The sequence below is a fragment of the Littorina saxatilis genome, linkage group LG2 (genome assembly GCF_037325665.1).
Source record: "Littorina saxatilis isolate snail1 linkage group LG2, US_GU_Lsax_2.0, whole genome shotgun sequence".
NCBI lineage: Eukaryota > Metazoa > Mollusca > Gastropoda > Littorinimorpha > Littorinidae > Littorina > Littorina saxatilis.
Genome location: NC_090246.1, coordinates 41251716 through 41258081, shown reverse-complemented (window position 1 = coordinate 41258081; position 6366 = coordinate 41251716).

The following is a 6366-nucleotide window of genomic DNA, read 5'->3' as shown; positions in this document are numbered from 1 at the left end:
TTCCCCTATCCCATCTCCCCCCTTTCCCCGTCGCGATATAACCTTGAATGGTTGAAAACGACATTAAACACCAAATAAAGAAAAAAAGAAGCAGTTCAAGCTGCATTAAAACTTCCCTGTGGACAAGAACGGGATAGTGCTTTTGCAGCTATTCGCAAAGACGGAATTTTGGACACAAATCGGACGCTGCCAAAAGAAGGCAAGTTCATATGTGAGCGCAACCAGGGAGTTGAAAAACGTGTGATGTGTGGAGGGTGTCATGGTTTTTTTCAGTAAGAAGGGCTCAGGACTCTAGTCAGACTGGTGCTCAGCCCTCTTCTGCTCAGGACTCTAGTCAGACTGGTACCCCCCGCGGGTTAGGGGGAGTCCCATATTGGTTGGGACCAGAAAGAATTTACCCGATGCTACCCAGCATGTCGTAAGAGGCGACTAACGGTTCTGTTTCTTCTCTTCTTTTGTCTTATTTCTGCCTTACCAGTCCTTTCACCTATATTTCCTTCCAAGGAAACTCTCCCTACTATTCCCTGCAGTTTTCCAATTCTTTTCTTGTTGTCTTATTTCTACCTGACTGGATCCATCACCTTTATTTCACTTACCAAAAGTCTTCTTTTCCACATCCTTATTTCTCTGCACCCCGCATGTCGTATGAGGCGACTAACGGATTCTGTTTCTCCTTTAACCCTTGTTAAGTGGTTCTTGTATAGAATATAGTCAATGTTTGTAAAGATTTTAGTCAAGCAGTATGTAAGAAATGTTTAGTCCTTTGTACTGGAAACTTGCATTCTCCCAGTAAGGTCATATATTGTACTACGTTGCAAGCCCCTGGAGCAATTTTTTGATTAGTGCTTTTGTGAACAAGAAACACTTAACAAGTGGCTCTATCCCATCTCCCCCCTTTCCCCTATTCCATCTCCCCCTTTCCCTCGTCGCGATATAACCTTCGTGGTTGAAAACGACATTAAACACCAAATAAAGAAAGAAAGTCAGACTGTTGCTCAGGACTCTAGTCAGACTGTTGCTCAGGACTCTAGTCAGACTGGTGCTCAGGACTCTAGTCAGACTGTTGCTCAGGACTCTAGTCAGACTGGTGCTCAGGACTCTAGTCAGACTGGTGCTCAGGACTCTAGTCAGACTGGTGCTCAGGACTCTTCTGCTCAGGACTCTAGTCAGACTAGTGCTCAGCCCTCTTCTGCTCAGGACTCTAGTCAGACTGTTGCTCAGGACTCTAGTCAGACTGGTGCTCAGCCCTCTTCTGCTCAGGGTTCATTGAAAAAGAAAAGAGACTATGTTGTTTGGACATCTGCTGACACTGAATCAGTTTCCTCTTATTTTCAAGTCTTTTTTTACTGCTAAAGGGACAGGCACAAAGGGTAAATTGCCAGGTAAAGATTGTGTACTGAACTTTTTACAATTGCACACTATTTTTTCTGGAAGACATTTCTCCAAAGACAAATTGGTGAAGTTGGTTAAAACCAAAGTGTTCAATGAGCGAACAACACTCAGAAAAACCAGGGCTCAATGTTTGAAACCTTTTGAAGAATTTTCATTGGCCATATATCCAGAAGCTCGCATTCATTTCATGGATAAGTGAATGGGACAAACGTCCGGACCAATGGTCAAGTTTGTGAGGATATGATATTATGAGTATATAGTCACAAATATGTACAAGTTTGTGTATAATTATATGTGTACCGTATTTGACGGATTACAAGACGCACCGTTTTATAAGCCGCACCCCCGACTTTTAACAAAAAAATTGGGACGAGCCACGTATAGGCCACGTCACTATATTAGCCGCCGTCGAAAAAAAAAATAATCAGATCGTGTCAATCAATCAAAACAACCAGGCAAACAAAAATTACAGTATTTGGCAAAATCGGCTCGGAGAATAAACAAGTGAAACAAAGAAGAAAAGTGAAAAAGTTTGAAGAAAAATATCACACACACAATTTGTAACCAACACACACATGTAGTCCCGCCCGGAATAAGCTTTTTTGGGATGATTTACAACTTTTGCGCACATTTCGAGCGGACGAAAACACAACATGGCGGCTCTCGCTCCTCCAACTATCGCAAGACACAAAAAAACGAAATCTCGCGCACGCGCGAGATCCTGATACATCCAATGTTTCTCTGTACGGTATCTTGTCACGACGACTTGTTGACAAACGAAGATTCGCGAAAGAAAGAGAAAAGGGCCGAGTCTTGAGTAGAGAGCTAATAAAGTACCGGTAATCGCTAATCGAGCGAAATGAAAATCCGCGGCGACTTCCATTAGGTGAATGCTATTCAAGTTTAGGTAACGTTTTAGCCGCATCTTTTTATAAGCCGCAATGCGATTTTTTTTGGAAAAAGTCGCGGCTTGTAGTTCATCAAATACGGTATATATGTACAGTCGCAAGAATGTACAAGTTTGTAAGGATATGACTATTACAGTATAGGTGTGTATGGGCACAAGTATACATACAAGTTTGTAAGGATATATTACCGTAAAATCCCTAGCATAAGCCCACCATCTAGCAAACGCCCACCCCCCACTTTGGGCCAAAAGTTGTGCACAGGGGTAACTACCTAGCAAACGCCCACCCTGCTTTTTTCAAAGAGACTATAGGCTCACTTTCACTAGGATTTGTGCAGCCTGTTCTAAAAGTCATCTTTTTTCCCCTTCTTTACCTTTTCGTGTTTCTTTCCTTTTTTCTTATTCTTTGTCCCCTCTCCTCACTCCCACCCATCGTTCATGTTTTTTTGAGTTTCTCTTCTCTTTTTTTCCCTAAGTTTGTGGGTTTTTCTTTCTCAGAAAGATTGGGCCTTTTGAAGACAAAATCCAAGTTCAGTTAACGTTTCATTTCCAAAGACGATCGTGTAATTTCTTCCTTGTACAGAAAGAAAGGGCTTCATTGGTGTTGACATTTCGACATTTCATCAAGTTTCTTTTTCCCGGAATTGTGTTGTTATTGTTTGTCCTTGCAAAGGTCTGGTGATTTTCTTTTTACTTTATAAATTTATATAAATGACTATGCTTGGGTTGTTTTCAGAAGAGCCAGTCTCTCTCTCTCTCTCTCTCTCTCTCTCTCTCTCTCTCTCTCTCTCTCTCTCTCTCTCTCTCTCTCTCTCTCTCGGTTGGCCTTCTTTGCCTCAAAGTAATTTTTCTTTCTTTTTTCCTTCACTTCTACTCACACGACCTAACTTACATGCTTTCGGGGTTTGTATTCACTCAATTACACGATTGAGCACAAAACTTACTTTGTGCAAAGGGGTCTATCCCTAGCAAACGCCCACCCCCCAATTTTGCCCTAAATCTGTGCACAGGGGGGGTGGGCCTATTCTAGGGATTTTACGGTATGTGTGTGTGTGTTAGACTGTGAAGGAGACATCACATTTTTCAGTGCGTGTGATATTCAGTTGTCCGTAGGCTTTGGTCGCAAGCACAACAGTCTGACTGCTACTGAATTTTCCTGGCTGGTTACCCCTAGTGTGTGTTGTTTACGGTATATGCAGTTCACGTCTCAGCTACTCAAAGTGAACATTGGTTTAAGTAATGGTTAAAATTACGCACACAGAGCCATTCTATGTTAAATCAAGTTATCAAATATCAACGAATCAAATCAGAGAGAGGTTGAGAGACTAAGTCAAAGAAAGGGACTGTGACTGTGAGACAGTAATTAGTCAAGGGACAGAGTAAAGCGAGGGACCGGACGGTTCTCATGCTCGCAGACATTCACGAACAAGGATACAGAACATTTGCGATTGTATGCCTTTTAATTCTATGAATATTTTCTGCAATTGCACATACCTGTCAAGTACTTTTGGCCTCTGACCATAGTAAATGGCATAAGAAACCATAGTTGGGGATCAAAAACCATAGTTAATGCGTGGATCAGGATGTGGTTAAACACACAAATTCAACTTCTCACGCATACACACTAAACCAATCAGATTGTTTTTCGCAAACTAAAAGTAAAACACATAAATTCCTTTCTGCACAAACTGCTCTTTATTTACCACTACATGTAATACATTTACACTGCACTCTTGTTCGTTCATTTTTGTTGTCACTTGTCACTTGTGTTCTTAGTTGTATTCATCTGTGCAAATGCTCCCATGGGGTCGCCTTCACGCGGCGGGAGTGTTTTTACCAAGCTACCCCACCCCTTTACTTCTCTTTTTTGTCTTATTTCTGCCTTACCAGTCCTTTCACCTATATTTCCTTCCAAGAACACACTATTCCCTGCAGTTTTCCAATTCTTTTCTTGTTGTCTTATTTCTACCTGACTGGACCCATCACCTTTATTTCACTTACCAAAAGTCTTCTTTTCCACATCCTTATTTCTCTGCACCCCGCATGTCGTAAGAGGCGACTAACGGATTCTGTTCCTCCTTTTACCCTTGTTAAGTGGTTCTTGTATAGAATATAGTCAATGTTTGTAAAGATTTTAGTCAAGCAGTATGTAAGAAATGTTTAGTCTTTTGTACTGGAAACTTGCATTCTCCCAGTGAGGTCATATATTGTACTACGTTGCAAGCCCCTGGAGCAATTTTTTGATTAGTGCTTTTGTGAACAAGAAACACTTAACAAGTGGCTCTATCCCATCTCCCCCCTTTCCCCTATCCCATCTCCCCCCTTTCCCCTGTCGCGATATAACCTTCGTGGTTGAAAACGACGTTTAAAACACCAAATAAAGAAAGAAAGAAAGAAATCTGTGTAAATCTTTGCTTTGTCAATCATGCTGCCAGTCACCTTAAAATCATGGCAGCATGCATCAGAGTTAATTTTGACCTGCAAGAAGGCAGTCAGTGTGTCAGCTCCCAGACTGTGATCCAGCACTTAAAGGTGTTGCAGGGTTTCACTGCCAAATGGAAATTTATTCAACATTTTCCTCACACAGGCCACGTAGAACTGGCGCACATCATGCCAGAACTTCTGTTGTGTTGCTGGTGCAAGCTCCTCCTCAGAAATGAATGAACGGCAGTCCATGCCAGCAAAAAAAATTTAAAATAAATAAATAAAAAATTTTTTAAAAAAATAAATAAAAAAAAGGCTGAAAATGCGTATGGTTTGAGGTATACGACGTAGGACCCAAAAAACACCGAAAAACCGTAAGAATTACGCAGAATGCGTAGGACTTGACAGGTATGAATAGCATGCTTTTTTATGAATGTCAAAAACTACTATTTAGTATCTTGTTTAGATTTCCTCACAGTATTGATTTTATATATGTCGTCTTTTATACGCCATATGTCTTAATATTGCTTGCTTTTGTGTATATATGTATTTCTGTGCAAAATCGTTTGGGTTATTAACTTATTGTTTCTCAATTTTTCTTCACTTCGTTTATCTCCCGCAGTGGGGCACTGCGGTTATGAAATTAAAGGCCCCTTCTGTTTTTGGAACCGCAGGAGCTTTCTAGTTTGCTGTTAGGTAGATTTTTGGTTCCTCTTTCCTGTCATGCTCTCTTTTTCTTCATGAATTCTTTTCTTTTTTCTGCCTTCTTGCTCATTCACCTGTATTTTTTCCAAAAATCTCTTCTCTTGCCGCTTGTCTCGCGATTCATGTATAGTTTAATCTGTTAGTGTTCTGATGTAAGTCCAGCAGTAGATAGGTTAAGCCTATTTTAACATACTGGAAACTGGTAATCTTCCAGTAGGTATTAATTTAGTTTTACTAAAGCCTGCTGGGACACAAGTAATGGGTTAGTGCATTTGTAAACAGGAATCGCTTGACAAGTGGCCCCCTTCATCCCCCCCTTCCTCGTCCTGATATGGCTCTGCGTAGTCGGCTGGACGTTAAGCAACAAATAAACAAACAAACAAACAAACAAATGTAATCGGTCAGTGTTAGTCTGTCCGGCCGGCCGGCCGGCCGTAGACACCACCTTAACGTTGGACTTTTCTCGGAAACTATCAAAGCGATCGGGCTCATATTTTGTTTAGTCGTGACCTCCAATGACCTCTACACTTTAACGATGGTTTCGTTGACCTTTGACCTTTTTCAAGGTCACAGGTCAGCGTCAAAGGAAAAATTAGACATTTTATATCTTTGACAAAGTTCATCGGATGTGATTGAAACTTTGTAGGATTATTCTTTACATCAAAGTATTTACATCTGTAGCCTTTTACGAACGTTATCAGAAAAACAAGGGAGATAACTAGCCTTTTCTGTTCGGCAACACACAACTTAACGTTGGGCTTTTCTCGGAAACTATAAAAGTGACCGGGCTCAAATTTTTTGTGAACGTGACTCATTGTGTTGTGAATAGCAATTTCTTCCTGTCCATCTGATGCCTCATATAATATTCAGAACTGCGAAAGTGACTCGATCGAGCGTTTGCTCTTCTTGTAGTTATTGTTAATTTCTTTAAGCTACAG